This window comes from Nicotiana tabacum, chromosome 3 (genome assembly GCF_000715075.1).
Source record: "Nicotiana tabacum cultivar K326 chromosome 3, ASM71507v2, whole genome shotgun sequence".
Lineage (NCBI taxonomy): Eukaryota > Viridiplantae > Streptophyta > Magnoliopsida > Solanales > Solanaceae > Nicotiana > Nicotiana tabacum.
The window spans coordinates 95,767,262-95,784,920 of NC_134082.1; the positions used below are offsets into that span (position 1 = coordinate 95,767,262).

A 17,659-nucleotide genomic window follows, 5' to 3' on the forward strand; every position below is an offset into this window, starting at 1 on the left:
AACCAGATTCAAATTTCGAATTCAAAATTACAAAATACATTGTAAGTATTGCAATTATTTTCGTAATTCTTCATGCTTTTTAAGTTTTAATTCATGTTTGACGGATGAAACATGAAGTTTTCATTGATAGATCTTCAAAAACTTTGCATGAAAGATATAGAATAAAGTTATTTCACGTTGAATTCTAATGTTTTAATCAAATACAAGCTAAAATTTCATGCTACTATAGCAAAAGATTTTTCACGTTAAACCTAATTTAGCGTGAAGTTGTTTCATGTTCAAACTAAAAGTTCTTGCTAATAGATACTGTTGAATGTAGGACAAAATGCTGAAGTTTTGTCCCGCATTCAACAATTTTGTCATGAGCTTTTTCTGAAACTTCAGTCTAACCTAGCTGAAGTTTTTCAGTTATTGCTAAATCTTTAGCAATAACTGATGTTTTTATCCTGTATTTTGTAATTTTATAATGAATTTTTGCTAATGCATGCTGAAGTTATTTAGCTCATTTGCTAAAACTTCATACTAAACAAGCTGAAGTTTGTACATAATTTGCTAAAACCTCACAGCAAAATTGCTGAAGTATTTGTCTTGCAGTCTAAACAAGCAGAAGTTTTTTAGTTCATTTGCAGCACTAAAATGCTGAAGTTTTTGTCTTGCAGTATGTTATTTTCAGTGAATTTTTGCTAACGCATGCTGAAGTTATTTAGTTCATTTGTTAAAATTTCATACCAACATGCTGAAGTTTTGTAGTATTATGCTGAAGGAAGAATTATGTTTTTCCTTCTGTTATTTGATGAGAATTAATATAAAAAATAACGCACAAAAAGATTAAAACAAAACTACATTAACACGAATTAAAATTTAGCTAAAACTACATTAAAGCTAAAACTCCATGCCACATGTTTCTAAAACTTCATGTTAATGGATGTTGAACTTATTTAGTATATTTTATTAAATTTTATACCAATACTTGCTAAAGTTTTGTCAAGCATTCTACATTATGTGAAGATTTTTAGTTCATTTGTCAAAACTTCAGACCAAACATGCTTAAATTTTTGTCCTTAAGTCTACACAGTATGTAGTATGTAATATTTGGAAGTTATTTTTCAAAAACTTCATTTCCTAAAACTTCTCTATAGTCTTTGTTTTTGGAACAACTGTGTACATAATTTATCCACCATGAAGTTTTTTTGTTCATTTCTTAAAACTTCACACCAAAATTGCTTATTTTCTGAATTTAAAGAGATTTAATATAAAAAATACGCACAAAAAGATTAAAACAAAAGTATAAAATCTCATTAAACAAAATAAATAGAAATTAAAATTGCATAAAAATAGAAATAAGATAATAAACCCCTTTAAATAGAAGGATTATACAATAAAAACAAAAATAAAAAAGCTAATCATCCATATCATCATCGTCATCACTGTCAGATGGGCGAACGGCTGCATCTCCAAGACTATCATAGGAGCCATCTCTGGCCAGCATCTCAAGCCTATCGAGCTTTGTCTTGATTTCTTCCAAATCCTATCGTACTTGTCTATGAACTCATCGAGTTTCAACTCGAATGCCTCTATGATATCTTGCTTAATTTCGTCAATGATTTGCCTTATGACAGCATCCATTTTTCTTCCTTCTGTATTTTATCTCCTAAAATATATGTGTTTGAGTGAATAAACTTACAAGGCATTGTCTACTTATATAGGTGAAAAAAAACTTCTGCATGGTATATGAAAGGGCATAAAGGAATTTTAAACGTCCAGTGTAAAGCGTGCATGAATGTGACAGAAATGTAATTATTACACTAACACATACCCCAACGCAAAAATAATTACTACATTAAATGTGTGTATTACGTTTACTCCTGTACAATATATGATTAATGCATTCTAAAACTTTATGCTAAAACATGCTGAAGTTATTTAGTTCATACCAAAATATGCTAAGTTTTGTCCTGCATTCAACAGTTTTGTCATGAGTTTTTTCTGAAACTTCAGCAGAAAAATGTTGAGGTTGTTTATTTAGTTCATTTCCAAAAAAATGTGCTAAAGTTTTTCTCCTGTAGTATGTAATTTTCTAATGAATTTTATTTAATGCATGCTAAAGTTATTTAGTTCATTTGCTAAAAGTTCATACCAAAACGTGCTTAAGTTTTGTCGTGCATTAAACAATTTTTTCACGAGCTTTTTTTCGAAGCTTCAGTATAAACAAGCTGAAGTGTTTCAGTACATTTGCTAAAACTTCAGACTAAACATGCTTAAGTTTTTGTTCTACAGTATGTAATTTTCTAATGAATTTTTTATGAACGTCATACTTAAATTTTTTTGTTCATTTTTCTAATACTTGACACTAAACATGCTGAAGTTTTCATTCTGGAGGATGGGTTTGATTTGCCTTGTTATTACTTTCAATGGGAGGTGGACTTTTGATTACAAATACTTCGATCATGATACAAAACTTGTTCTGATTAGTAAACAAGAATCATTCAATACTTTTCCGAAGAAAATTAGTGAAGTTACAGATTTTGATTCAACCAAATATTCACTAAAAATATGGTTTGATATCAAACTAAATACAAGCAAAGGGATGCTTGTAACATCAGATGAAGAACTCAGAACCTGTATTTTGCTAACAACTGTTTCAGCCTTCAAGAATTGCCATTTTGTCGTCAACAAAACACAACTCATTTCTGACAGTATAGTTGCTTCATAATCTACACATACAATAGATTCAGAACAATTTGCTGATTATCAACATGAACTAGAACAGCCAATAATAGAAGTAGACAACGAGCGACAACCTTCTAAAATTATAGCTGCTTCAGAGTATGGAATGTTGCAGCAATTACCTGCCGCTACAATAAATTTATACCAGTTTGTTGAAGACCAAGAAGAAGAAGGACAGCTAATAATGCAAATAGACAACTAACACACAATCCAACAAAGTTTTTTGTTACCTTCTGCAATGATAAGCAACAACGAAGATGAAGAAAACACAAAATCAAGAAACTTCTGCCTTGTGATCAATTGAAGAAATTGCTGAAACTTCTGCTGCTTCTAAGAAAGCAAGAAAAAGAGTAAGGAGAAAGATGAAAGAATCTCCACCATGTAAAATACTTAGGCACGATGCATTTCCTAAGGAAGTAAAAATAGGATCAATTTTTGAGAACAGGAAGAGCATGACTAAATTTTTCTGCAGCTTGGAGATAAACCAAAAAGTTGAATACACTGCTAATAGATCATGTTCAAAGAGGTACGAGCTGAAATGCATCGTGGAGAAATGTGGTTGGAATGTACGTGCTACCAGAATAAAAAAATTCCACACTTTTTAGGATGATAAAATATCAACAACCATGAATGCTCGGTTGATGCAAGAAAGTCATATCAGAAGCATGCTACATCAAATTTTATAAGTGAACAAATTTTAGAACATGTTCGGGATAAAAAGATAGAGGTTACACCAGCCTTTGTAGAAAGTGAAATGAAAAAGAAATTTGAAATTGACATTTGATATCACAAGGCATGGCGCTATTCAAAAGGCTATTGCTTGCATAAGGGGAACACTGGAAGAGAACTACCAAATTCTTCCTTCATACCTACACATGATGGTGCATAGAAACCCAAGGACGTACACTAGCATAAAAAGAGATTGAGCAGAATCGGTAAGCAAAACCATCAGTCTGAAGTTTCAAATGTTCCTATTTGAAAAACTTCACACCTTATGATTTGTTTTTTTGTGTTTCACTTGTACAGATTTTCTTACATGTTCTTTGCTCATGCGGCATCAATAGCTGGTTGGTGCTACTGTAGACCTGTGATTGTAGTAGATGCAATATTTTTAAGGGATGCAAACAATCAAATCTTTCCTCTATCTTTTAATTCTTCGAGGAAATGAGAAAAGCAATTCAAGTCCGTCGTGAGCTAGTTTTCTTATCAGATAGAAACCAATCGATCGCAAATGGGATTAGAAAAATTTATCCTGAAGCTCACCATGGTATCTACCTCTATCACTTTGAGAAGAATTTAAAGCAAAGACATGCACGGGTAATAAATCTTTTTCAAACGTGAAGATTTTAATCAGTTAATGTCCCAAATCAAAAAGTGTTGACAAGAAATGGAAGAGCCGCCAGAGAGATGGGCTCGATCGTGATTCCTACGGCGACGTTATGATATGCTAACAACAGACATGGTCAAATCAATGAATTCCGTGTTACCAAAAGCGGGAGAGATGCTTGTTTTAAAAATGTTAGATTTCATTCAAGAAAAGTTGGGAGAGCGGTTTTACGAACGGAGAAAAAAAACACATGAATAAGAAGATGGACTTGGCTTTCATTCAAGATGGACTAATGCATAATCACTTCAGCTTTTAATATTTGCTGCAGTGATTTACTGCTTACATATAGAAAACTTCATACTTTTTTTTGAAGCAATAATAATATAGTTTTTTTTTACTTTTTTAACCTTGATTGAATGTTGTTTAGAAGTGAAGGAATGGAATTCATTGTGGACTTAAAGAAGAGAACTTGTGACTGCTTGGAATTCCAACTTGATGAATTGCCCTGTCCACACACAATTGCTGCTATTAATAAGAGATATTTGCTGAAATCTGATAGTGCTCAAAATGCTATTCAAGGGAAACATGGTTCAAAATTCATGGGATATACCACAAAATGTAGAATCTGAAATCACAAAACCTCTCGGCATATTCCCTGCGACTGAAACAGTACCATTGAAGTCTACTAAATGCAGTCACTAAAAATAAATTGGGGATAACAGAACAACTTTCTCTTCTCCAGCAACTTGTGTTGTTGCTTGTCTTTTCAAGAAACACGCTGAAAAATACTCCAACGTTCAATAATCCTTGGTCTGAATTTAGACTTTCATTATTGAATGATATATGTGAAATGTGATTGTTTTCATAGAAATAAAAATATAAGTTCTTGGATTGAAAAATACTCTTTCTTTGGTGACTTACATGTTTGGCTGCATTCTGAAAAAGTACGCAATGACTTTAGCGAGAAAAAATTGTAAGTGAAATAAGTATCTTTAACACACACACACACCCAAAAAAAACATATATATATAATACAAAACTACACTTTTCTATATGAAGTATTCATACTGTAGGACAAAACTTCAGCATCTTTAGTCTGAGTTTTAGAAAATGAACTAAATAATTTCAACATATTCTCTCTGAAGTTTGGAAAAAAATCATTACAAAAATTGCAGACTGCTGGACAAAAAGTCATTAAATACAACCTTCCTATTAACGGGAAATGCTTGCAAAAAAATTACAGCCTATAAAGTTCAAGTTTCCAAACTTATATATGAAGTTGGCGTACTACGCTATAACATTAAAATAACAACGCTACCTTCAAAATTGAAAAAAAATTATACAGAAAAACGAAACAAGATTTTTCATTTATAAAACATAATACAACATAAACATTAACAAAACACCACCATCATCAAAACATTAACAAAACAAAAGAAGAGCCATAAAAATATTAACAAAACACACAGAAGAAAAACATAAAAAAAAGTATTACAAAACTAAGCATCATCACCATCATCAGAACAATACTCCTCAATTTCTCGATATATCTTATCATCATCCGAATCAGAGATAATTATAGGATACTCGGGCAAAAGACCACAAAGTCTAATGAGATTGCACTTCAACTTGTTGAATTCAACACGCAACTGACTTTGTTCAACTATTACTCTGTCCATAAGATAAAGAAGACTCTTCAAGTTGTTTTGCAGCTTGTCATAGTCGTCCCATATGGGAAACTTAAAACAATCAAAACTGCTGGAAATCTTGTCAAACGAGGTTGAATAACCTTCACCACTGCGTTCGAGGTTTATCCTGTTCTGGAATGATTCATCGACAGAAAATGGTGGTCTGATTCTTTCCCGATCAGCCTTTATTTGATCCCACGTCTGCATAAGAGTAACCATTGGTACATACTATTCCAATCAGACTTTAAACTCTCTCACTTCTATATAATTTCATCCATTGTAAGCTTCCTACTTCCGCTAGCACCAGACATCATTTTTTTTAAAAAGCTAAAAGGCTAAAGATGAATATAAATTTAAAGAAATATGATAGAAGTCTATGGATGACTATGAAATTTTCAAGTGAAGAGATTGTTAATATACCCAAAGAGTGCACCTAATCAATTTAATATTTATAAATGCAAAGGAAACAAGCAGGTGGTAAATGCAAAAAGAAATGTAACTTCAGCCTAATAAGTCCACAGTTTTTCTATAGCAAAAAAACAACTTCAGCCTGAAAAATTTTCATATAATGATCAAACATGCTAAAAATACCAAAACATGCTAAAGTTTTGTCCTGCAATCTGAGGTTTAGCAATGAGTTTTCCTTAAAAACTTCAGAACAAAAATGTTGAAGTTATTTAGTTCATGTGCTAAAACATCAGACGGAACATGCTGAAGTTTTTATGTTCATTTCCTAACACTTTACATTAAACATGTAGAAGGTAAAACTTCATGCTAATATAGCTTGAAGTTGTTTCACATTGAAGCTAAAACTTCAAACCAAACATGATGAAGTTTTTGTCCTACAGTCAACACTTTTGTTATGAGTTTTATTCGAAACTTCAGCCTAAACAAGTAGAGTTCATTTGCTAAAAATTCAGACTAATCATGTCTGATTTCACAAAATCATAGTTAAGTTCATGATAAAAGAGACAAAAGTATTTGATACAATCTAAGACAACTTCAGACTAATTAACGCGAATAGAACAAAAATGTAAAAGACAGACATCACATAATTCAAAAAAATTAATGTATATTCATAAATCCAATTTTGTTTTCACTTACATCCTTGAAAAAATAACAAAAAAGAAAAAATTTATTTTTCATTTACAAGTTATTCTCTATCGAAAAATTCACATAGACTGTCTTCATATTCTCTATAGTCATGTCCTAGTTGCTCTTCTGGAGTTTCATAACCGCTATTTTCTTTCCACTTTCCATGAGCCCAAAGATTTGCAGGCAATTTTCTTCTGAATGTCAAGGCATCACTTTGATTGAATTTGAAGACATCATCTTGCTACAACCGCAACTCAAGGAACTTAAGAGCAAATATACCACAATCAATATTACAAAAAGAACATGAGAAAAAATTGAAGAATAGTTAACACAAAAAGAACAAACGATAAATGATGCATGGTAAACATATGCCAAACACGTACTTGTTATCCTGTAGGGGTATGTTCATCCTCTTAATCGCAAATTTTTTCCACAAGATTTTCCCTATAAATTTTATTGTGTGTGCCAAAGTTCAAGCATTTGAAAGTGTGGGATCAACCAGGCATAATTTTTGGACATGTTCAACCGCACGCTCATATGGTGTATTGCTCATGGAATTCCAAGAAAGTAGTGCGTAGATGTCTGCCCCTAATGGAAGAATACTTTTTCAGTAGATGCCCATGTGATACCACATGAAAGGTATTGCCTTTTACGTAGTTGGCCACCTTTTCAGCAGTTGATTCTTCAATAAACTATGTAAACTCGATAAGATCCTCAATCTCCACTTCTTCTTCTTCATAATCCTCAGCTTCTTGTTTTTTGACAGTCCACTTTCTCTTTGATTTGCTCTTTTTCCCTTCCATTTTTTCTCATCCATTCTCTTTTCCTTCCTTATTCTAATTTTCTCCTTTTGTTAATTTGAAGGATGAACACTAGCCAACTTAGTCATATACTGATCAAAAAATAAATTTGTTACTGCATATTTTGATTTTGGATAATTTGGAAGGTGATACTAATATTTTTTCGCAAGAAATAACCACTCACTTCAATATGCTACAAATAAACAACAACAAAAGAAGATATATGAAATTAAGCAAAATATAATTCATAGTAAAAAATAAGTTTCGCTAATGAAATAAAAAACTTCAGCATGCATTAAGTATGAAGTTTAGAAAAAACGCATTACAAAACTACAAACTGCATGACAAAAATTAAAGCATATTCAGTATGAAGTGCTAACTTCAGCATGTTTAGTCTGAAGTTTTAGCAAATAAGTCAAATAACTTCAGCAGTTTTATAGCATACTTATGCCTGATGTTTACCAAATTACAGTACAAAAACTTTAAAACAAACATAAGGCTGAAGTTTTAGGAAATACAGTTGAAAATAAATTCAAAAAACAAACTTAATAACTTACTTCATCCGAAAGATCAGAAGTAGGGTCCACAAGCTCGGTAAAGAATGACTTTGGAATATCAAAATTCCAGCTTCCAGCTAATTTGAATGGCTTGGAATCCACTTATATCCGTCTTCAACCAGTCTATAAATCTCTGCATCAATCCACTGTATTGATTAATATAATGGAAGGGACACCTTCGTGTAGTCTTTCCTACTTTCCAATCTTGCCTCCTTAGATTTTGTTTAGGAATGACGTAAAAAGATTTCAACCAAATACTCTCCATACGAATTCTTTTTCCTATTTTAGCTGGTTTTCTTTTTGCTTGTTCTTCCTGCTGTTCCGTCACAACTAACTGTTGCGGTTCAGCAGCAGCTGAAAAATCCACAGCCATAGCGGGAGATACTTGACCAACTCCCTGTTGTTCACGATGTTTTTGTCTCTCTTCACCAACAACAACAACAACAGAATTACCTTCTACACCAGTGCCTTCTGCAGGAAGAGCAAGCAAAAAGAAAACCAGCTAAAATAGGGAAAAGGATTCGTATGGAGAGTATTTGATTGAAATCTCCTTACGTCATTCCTAAACAAAAGCCAAGGGGGAAAGATTGAAAAGCAGGAAAGACTACACGAAGATGTCTCTTCCATTATGTTAATCAATACAGTGGATTGATGCAGAGATTTACAGACTGGTTGAAGACACCAGTGAATATAATTCCAAGCCATTCAGATTAGCTGGAATTTTGATATTCCAAAGTCATTCTTTACCAAGCTTGTGGACCCTACCTCTGATCTTTCGGATGTAGTAAGTTATAAAGTTTGTTTTTTGAATTGGTTTTCAACTCTATTTCCTAAAACTTCAGCCTAATGTTTGTTTTAAAGTTTTTGTACTGTAGTTTGGTAAACATCAGACTTATGCATGCTAAAAATTGCTGAAGTTGTTTAGCTTATTTGCCAAAACATCAGACTAAACATGCTGAAGTTTTTTAATTTACTTCCTAACACTTCATACTGAATATGCTTAAGTTTTTGTCATGCAGTTTGTCGTTTTGTAATGCATTTTTTCTAAACTTCATACTTATGCATGCTGAAGTTTTTTATTTCATTAGCTAAACTTATTTTTTACTATGAATTATATTTTGCTTAATGTCACATATTTTCTTTTGTTGTTGTTCATTTGCAGCATATTGAAGTGAGCGTATATTTCTTGTGCAAAAATATTGTCATCGCCTTTCAAGTTATCCAAAATCAAAATGTGCAGTAACAACTTTACTTTTTAATCAGTATATGACTAAGTTGGCTAGTGTTCATCCTTCAAATGAATAGAAGGAGAATATTTGAATAAGGAAGGAAAAGACAATGGAGGAGAAAAAAATGGAAGGAAAAAAGAGCGAATCAAAGAGAAAGTGGACTGTCAAAAAACGGGAAGCTGAGGATTATGAAGAAGAAGTGGAGATTGAGGATCTTACCGAGTTTACCTGGTTTATTGAAGAATCAACTGCTGAAAGGGTGTCCAACTACGTAAAAGGCATTGACCTCTCATGTAGTATCACATGGGCATCTACCAAAAATGTATTCTTTCCATTTCGACTTAAGCCGGGGAGGGGGGGTAGACATCTACCCACTACTTTCTTGGAATTCTGCACTTTAAAAAAAGAAACTATATTTTTGTGTGATTCCATGAGCAGTACACCATATGATCGTGCGGTTGAACATGTCCAAAATTATGTCCGACTGATCTGACACTGTCTTAAATGCTTGAACCAGCACACACAATAAAATTTATGGGGAAAATCCCATGGAAAAATTTACGATTAAGTGGATGAACACACCCCTACAAGATAACAAGTACGTGTTTGGCATATGTTTACCATGCATCTTATGTTTATCGTTTGTTCTTTTTGTGTTAACTATTCTTCAATTTTTTCTCATGTTCTTTTTGTAGTGTTGATTGTGGGTATATTTGCTCTTAAGTTCCTTGAGTTGCAGTTGTAGCAAGATGATGTCTTCAAATTCAATCAAAGTGATGCCTTGACATTCAGAAGAAAATTGCCTACAAATCTTTGGGCTCATGGAAAGTGAAAAGAAAATAGCGGTTATGAAACTCCAGAAGAGCAACTAGGACATGACTATAGAGAATATGAAGACAGTCTTGTAAATGAAAAACAATTTTTTTCTTTTTTGTTATTTTTTCAAGGATGTAAGTGAAAACAAATTGGATTTATGAATATACATTAATTTTTTTGGATTATGTGATGTCTGTCTTTTACATTTTTGTTCTATTCGCGTTAATTAGTCTGAAGTTGTCTTGGATTGTATCAAATACTTTTGTCTCTTTTATCATGAACTTAACTATATTTTTGTGAAATCAGCATGCTTAGTCTGAATTTTTAGCAAATGAACTAAATAACTTCTACTACTTGTTTAGGCTGAAGTTTCGAATAAAACTCATAACAAAAGTGTTGACTGTAGGACAAAAACTTCATCGTGTTTTGGTATAAAGTTTTTAGCAAATGAACTAAATAACAAGTTCAAGCTATATTAGCATGAAGTTTTACCTTCTGCATGTTTAGTGTGAAGTGTTAGGAAATGAATAAAAAAGCTGCAGCATGTTCAGTCTGAAGTTTTAGCACATGAAATAAATAACTTCAGCATTTTTGTTCTGAAGTTTTTAGGGAAAACTCATTGCTAAATCTCAGACAGCAAGACAAAACTTCAGCATGTTTTGATATTTTTTAACTTGATACTTATTTTTTTGCATTTACAAGCTATTTTTCGTCTTTTATCACCTACATCATCTTACATTTAAATTTGTCTGACCATATAGTAAATGAGCTGAAAAGTTACTTTTGCATTTACAAATAATAAATGAAGAATTTTTTATTTGATTATGTAAAAATTTTCAGGCTGAAGTTATTTTTTTACCATAGAAAAACTGTGGACCTGAAATTACATTTCTTTTTGCATTTACTACCTACTTGTTTTCTTTTACCACCTACTTATCTTGTTACATTCAATTTCTCTAAACGTAAAACAGTAAACAGACTTGAAAAGTTACCTTTGCATTTATAGATATTAAACTGATTAGGTGCATTCTTTGGGTATATTAATAATCTCTGCGCTTGAAAATTTCATAGTCATCCATAGACTTCTATCATATTTCTTTAAATTTATATTCATCCTTAGCCTTTTAGCAATTTTTAAAAAATAATGTCTGGTGCTAAAGGAAGTAGGAAGCTTATAATGGATGAAATTATGTAGAAGTGGGAGAGTTTAAAGTCTGATTGGAATAGTAACGTACCAATAGCTAATCTTATGCAGACGTGGGATCAAATAAAGATTGATTGGGAAAGAATCAAATCGCAGTTTTTTGTCGATGAAAATCACTCGAGAACAGGCTGAACCTCGAACGCAGTTGTGAAGGTTATATTCAACCTCGTTTGACAAGGTTATCTAGTAGTTTGGGAAAAAGGCCAAAATTGTCCCTATACTATCGAAAATTAGTCTTGTTTATACCCGTTTCCACTTTCGGTCCAAATATACACCCACTGTTAAGTAAAGTATACAAACCCGTCCCTAATCCTAACACGTGGCAGTAGGACCCCTCATTTAATGTGCCAACTGGGCAAATACTAACCCGAATTATAGAGACCCGTGCTCATTTTTTTGACCCCTCCCTTCCTGTTTACCCTCTTTTTGTGAAGATTTAAAGATCAGAAAAATGAATACAGAATAAAAGAAATCAAAGCCTAAAAGTATTTCAGGTCTGTAAACATGAACATCTTTGAGGATTTATATATTGAATGATGAACCATGTAAAAAGTTGTAGCCACATCCTACTCACCTCCCAACCAGCCGCCGCCGGCCGCCTTCACCTTCATCAAAACAGCTACCGCTTCACCAGTCCATCACCTTCGTTCACCAATTTATGACAGAAAATAGATTGTTTGGAATGATATGTGGGAAATATCTCTTGTTTTATCAGTGTAATTTTTTGAAAACCAATCTAATGACTATTTGTACAAGTAAATTTTTGGGGATTACCTTTGATTTTAAACGGAAGAAAATTGTGTTTCTCAATCGGACATGGAGATAAAGTTGCCAGCGACCTCTGCCCTGACAACCACCACACTGCCCTTCTTCCTCCTCCAGAATTTCTTTGTCATAATCCATCAAAGTTGAAATCTTTGAACAAACTTGTCTTTCTTATAACTCATCGAAGTGTTCAATTCTAAAAACAATAAGCAATCTTGAGAAATTGGCTCTATTAAAGTTAGTTTACTCTAAGATCAATATGATTCAATACCACCTAAGCTTGAGGTTTGAAATTAACTTTACCATTGTTGAATCACCACGAATGAAGCTTGAGGTTTGAAATTTGAAAATCCAAATCTGAAAAACGTTGATGATTCTTTGCGAATTTGTTTTAGGACTCGTTTGATTGAGCTTAACCTTAAAGTTTCACTGTTGTTTCGTTAGTTTGTGCGGAGGAAATCTCAAAATCACCATTGTTTGGGGTTTAAGAAAAATTGAAGAGGACAAACTAGGTCTCTTCTAGAGTATTAGCTTCTGGTGTTCTTGAGAAGTTTTCATGATAACAATAGTAAATCAATCGCAGTTAAATAGAAACAAGAATTGAAAAAAGCAAAAGAAAATACAAGTTACACAAGTGTTGTCATCTTATATTTTTCTAGTCATATTTTTCTCGATGAAGAAGAAAAAGACGAAAAGTAGGGTCGGGCGAGTTTTTAAAATGGGTTCATATTTGCTTAGTTGGCAAATTATTATGGGTCCAGGTGCCAAGTTGGACATATGTTAGGGTTTGGGATAGTTTTATTTACTATGTTAACGGTAGGGACAATTTTAGACGAAAAGTAGAAACGGGTATAAACGTGGCTAATTATCCAAAGTAGAGGGACAATTTTAGAGCCTTTTTCCCTTGATTGTTTTAAGTTTCCCATCTGTGATGGTGATGATGCTTAGTTTTTGTAATACTTTTTTTTTATGTTTTTCTTAAGTGTGTTTTGTTAATGTTTTTATGGCTCTTCTTTTATTTTGTTAATGTTTTGATGATGGTGGTGTTTTGTTAATGTTTATGTTGTATTATGTTTTATAAATGAAAAAATTTGTTTCATTTTTCCGTATAATATTTTTCAATTTTGAAGGCTGCATTTTCATTTTAATGTAATAACGTAGTACGCCAACGTAAAATTGCATGCCTTGTAAGCTAAAGTTAGCATATATAAGTTAGAAACTTGAACCTTTTTTATCTGAAGTTTATAGGCTGTAGTTTTTTTTCAAACATTTTCCGTTAATAGGCGTTGTAACTATATCTTTTAAGAGTCAGACTTATCTGTGCGGAATTTTTTTGTTCATTTCCTAAAACTTCACACAAAATATGCTGAAGTTTTGTCCAGCAGTCTGCAATTTTTGTAATGATTTTTTTCCAAACTTCAAAGAGAATATGTTGAAGTTATTTAGTTCATTTTTTAAAACTCAGACTAAAGATGCTAAAGTTTTGTCCTGCATTCAAGAATAAACACACTGAAAGGTGTAGTTTTTTATTATATATATATATATATATATATATATATATATATATATATATATATATATATATATATATATATATATATATTTGTGTGTGTGTGTGTGTGTGTGTGTGTGTGTGTGTGTTTTTTCTCGCTAAAGTCATTGCGTACTTTTTCATAATGCAACCAAATTTGTAAGCCGACAACAAAAATGAGTGGTTTGTACTTCAAGCAATATATAAAAGACCAAGGATTATTGGACGCTGGAGTATTTTTCAGCGTGTTTCTTGGAATATGGATGAGTTGCTGGAGAAGACAAGCAAGGTATGCCCAATTTGTTTACAGCGACTGCATTTGGTAGACTTCAATGGTACTGTTTCAGTCGCAGGGATATGCCTCTTCTTTTGTCTTCTTCCTTGTAGAATCTCTACATCGGGAGGTTTTGTGATTTCAGATTTTACATTTTGTGGTATATCCCATTAACTTTGATTTCCCACAGTATTCACATGTCCTTCATATGTTTTGAGCCATGTTTCCCTTGAATACCATTTTGAGCAGTAATCAGATTTCTGCAAATACCTCTTATTAATAACAGTAATTGCATGCGGACAGGGCAATTTATCAAGTTGGAATTCCAAGCAGTCACAAGTTCTCTTCTTTAAGTCCACAATGAATTTCATTCCTTCACTATTTATTCTAAACAACATTGAATCAAGGTTGAATATCTAAGAAGGAATAACAATGAATTCCATTCCTTCACTATTTATTCTAAACCACAACTTTCTGGTTTCGTGATTATGGCAGATGTGAGAGGAGATCTGAGGAGGGACAGAGTGATGGAGGAAAACGGTAAAGCGATTTATGTGTGATGCATCTTTTATATCTTTTGTCAGGTGTATAATGATTATATTATTAAGGATTTTTTATCAGCTGGCTATCAAATCAATAATTTTTAAAAATAGGATACAAGTTAAAAGGTGGCACAAATATAAGGTACGGCTACAAATTGCACAAGATCTCCCCTCCAGCGCAGTAGAAGTGTTTCGCGAATGCTAATATTTAGTAGTACCTGATAAGCTGTCTGCACTTAGGGCATTTCTTCCCCCAAACACTTCCTACCGAAATTGTAGACATAATTGGACCAAATAAGTTAGAACCTATTACTGGAAATTTCTACTAAGTATTGTTGTATGAATCTGAGTTAGTGTGGATGTCAATTAGATTGTACCTGTGTTCAAAACAAATCTCCAAACAAATCTGCAAATACAAATAAAATAACTCAAACTCGACATTTTGCTAAAGGCAATAAGCATTCCTGTGGATTTTGGACTGAAATAAATGCTCATCAACATTTTGCAAACTTGAAATTTTGTAAAAGGCAACAGAAGAAAATGCACATCAACATTCAAGAATAGACTCCGTGACACTTACAGCGCAAGAAAGCTCTTCACGAAGTTGATCTATGCAGAGATTGGCTGAAGCAGAAGAGCTTTGTTCTTTTGATGCTTCAGCCTTTTTGTTATCTCCTTCTCCCGTGGATTTTGGTTCTGTCTTCTTCTTCTTCTTCTTCTCAGTTTCTACTCAACATTGAAATGAAAACTATTTTACTACTTGTAACATGTTGAAATTAAGGTTTACTCAGAGGATTTGGCTCTGGCTTCCTTTTCTCAGTTTCGGCTAAACATTGGAATGATCTTTTTTTCTAGTTGTAACATGTTGAGATTAAAGTTGCTCAATCCTTTTGTTGGTACACTTACATCAAGTATGGTGTTTGGCTTCTGTCTTTTTAATTTGTTATTTTTTTTATGTCAGCAGAAAATATAGATGAAACTATAGTATTGAAGAACCCAAATGAAACAGTTCTTAATTGAACAAAGTAAATATTAAGAATTCATACATATGACTCCAACTAATTCGGAATTAAAGCATAGTAATTAGTTGTTGCAAGTATTTACTACTAAATAATTCAAATTTGTGAAATGACAAAAAAGAAAAACCTTGTTTTGCAGGGTCATCATCATCAAGAAGCAGGGCTCCACTTCTGAGACCTTCGTTTCCCGGAAATATCACAAAAATTTGAGCATTTCCAATCACCCAAATAAAAATTGCCGAGAATTTAATCAGACAATGTTCAATGTGACAGTGTAATTACCTTCTGGAATTCGAAGGCGGAGTCAGAAACGCTGCAAACCAGGAAGTTTCTTCTGTTTATGCTGGGATTCTGGAGTGTCTTCGGCAATAAGACTGGCTACAAGCAGCGCCTCTTCGTCCCAAGTCCCAACCTGCCATTTCAGCCACTGATCTGAATCTTGGGCTGAACAACGCCTCACGTTTTTCTCCATTTTCGACTTTTGGGTTACTGGGGCTTTTCTTCACCTCTTCATTCAACATTCTGTTTGTGATGAAACGAAAATGGATGCAGGTTTTTGGCATTAACGGTCAAGTATCTCGAATGCAACATGGGCTTCTTTCTGGGCCTAACGGCTATCTTTTTCTCTGGCTTCTCACTTTTTGTCCTTGTGTTTTAGGTTAACTCTAGTTTTAGTCCATCTATTACAGTATTTAATACATTTGCCCTTAGATACTATGAAGTTAATGACCTCCAATACATGTAAATCACAACCTCGCCAGCTAAACTAGTTCTCCGAGGCTTGGGTAATTATGCGATGCAAGACCTATATAATCACGAACCAACGTGTTATATGACAAAAATATTAATTTACCATGCAATATCTTGCAAGGTTGTGCACTTTATTCTTCAACAAAACTTTGTGAATTTTCATCCGTTAAGACTTAAGAGCAAAGAAAGGAGGGATTGTGATTGTGAGGGAAAGGCGGCTTAAGGCCTAAGCCAAAAAAACCCTTTTGTTTTAGGCCTTCAAAACCTTGAAAAAGGGCAGCCCGGTGCACTAAGCTTCCGATATGCGCAGGTCCAAAAAAGGCTAGACCACAAGGTTATATTGTACGCAATCTTATCTTGCATTTCTGCAAGAGGAAACTCACATGTCATCAACTTTCCAGCCAAGCCTTATCCTCCAAAACCTTGAGACCTCATAAATTATTACTTAGTTTATAACCCAATCTTTTTTGAAAAAGAACACATCCAAGTTTGTAGAGAATAAAATGTACAAAATCTTTGTAAGAAGGAAAGAAGCCAATCAACTTTGCTGGATGATTAAGGACAACTTTAAAAAATGGTTTGGTTTTAAGACAAATTTTATTGAACCACTTTTGTTTCAGATTGAGATAGTGATAGCGATGAACATGAGAAAGTATTATACAGTCAAATATTTCCGGAACCAATTTTTTTATGTTATCTTATAATATATGTTCTGTATAGCGACTTCGCTATAACATCCAAAAATATCCGGAACAAATGAGGCTGTTGTAGAGAGGTTTAACTGTAATTGTTGTAGTAGAAACAAAATAATAACTATGTCATCCTACAACCACCCCACTGCAGTGCACCTTGATGTTATGGTTCTTCAGAGTTATCAAGTGTTTTGTTTGTTAATACCGTTGGTTCACCAAATATCAAAACTAAGAAAAGACTAATGCATTCGAATGGACGAGCAAAGCAAAGTTTGGACATGAGTAAACATTGAGATCCCATTGATTTGCATTTAAACAAAACCTTCTCATAAAATAACAAGGGGCGCTTGGACTTCTTGCAACAAGTTTTGCGTTGAGTCTGGATGACAGTTTTAGTGTTTTACACAAGAAAATTTTGACTTCCAATGATTATTTTTTAATCTTCAACTGCAACTTATGAGTGAAAATACGACTCTGATAGTAGCTTTTCATCTACCTAAACCTTAGACAATAGAGTTGCCCAATACTTGTACTAGTAGGAGGATTGATGTCCGTACAAACTGGTCTAAATACTACCGCTAAAAAAAATGAGCCTTACCAAACATTATACTACCTGGTCTAAATAATCAATTTTTTCCCCCAA

The 17,659-nt window shown here is 33.1% G+C and overlaps 2 long non-coding RNA genes across 3 annotated transcripts; both read right to left on the reverse strand.

Annotated features, from left to right (window-relative positions):
• Positions 1–2,365: 2,365 nt before the first annotated feature.
• Positions 2,366–12,839, reverse strand: LOC107764276 (uncharacterized). Its single transcript, XR_001643223.2, has 3 exons — positions 12,512–12,839; positions 12,218–12,404; positions 2,366–12,085 (listed from the first exon to the last, which is right to left on the reverse strand). It is a non-coding gene; the product is annotated as an uncharacterized LOC107764276 (long non-coding RNA).
• A 1,014-nt stretch (positions 12,840–13,853) lies between these two features.
• LOC142174900 (uncharacterized) lies at positions 13,854–16,603 on the reverse strand. 2 transcript variants are annotated; one of them, XR_012703981.1, is made up of 5 exons: positions 15,857–16,603; positions 15,702–15,752; positions 15,136–15,281; positions 14,933–14,961; positions 13,854–14,819 (listed from the first exon to the last, which is right to left on the reverse strand). It is a non-coding gene; the product is annotated as an uncharacterized LOC142174900 (long non-coding RNA). The 2 variants fall into 2 exon arrangements; XR_012703980.1 differs by having other exon boundaries at positions 13,854–14,961.
• Positions 16,604–17,659: the final 1,056 nt, after the last annotated feature.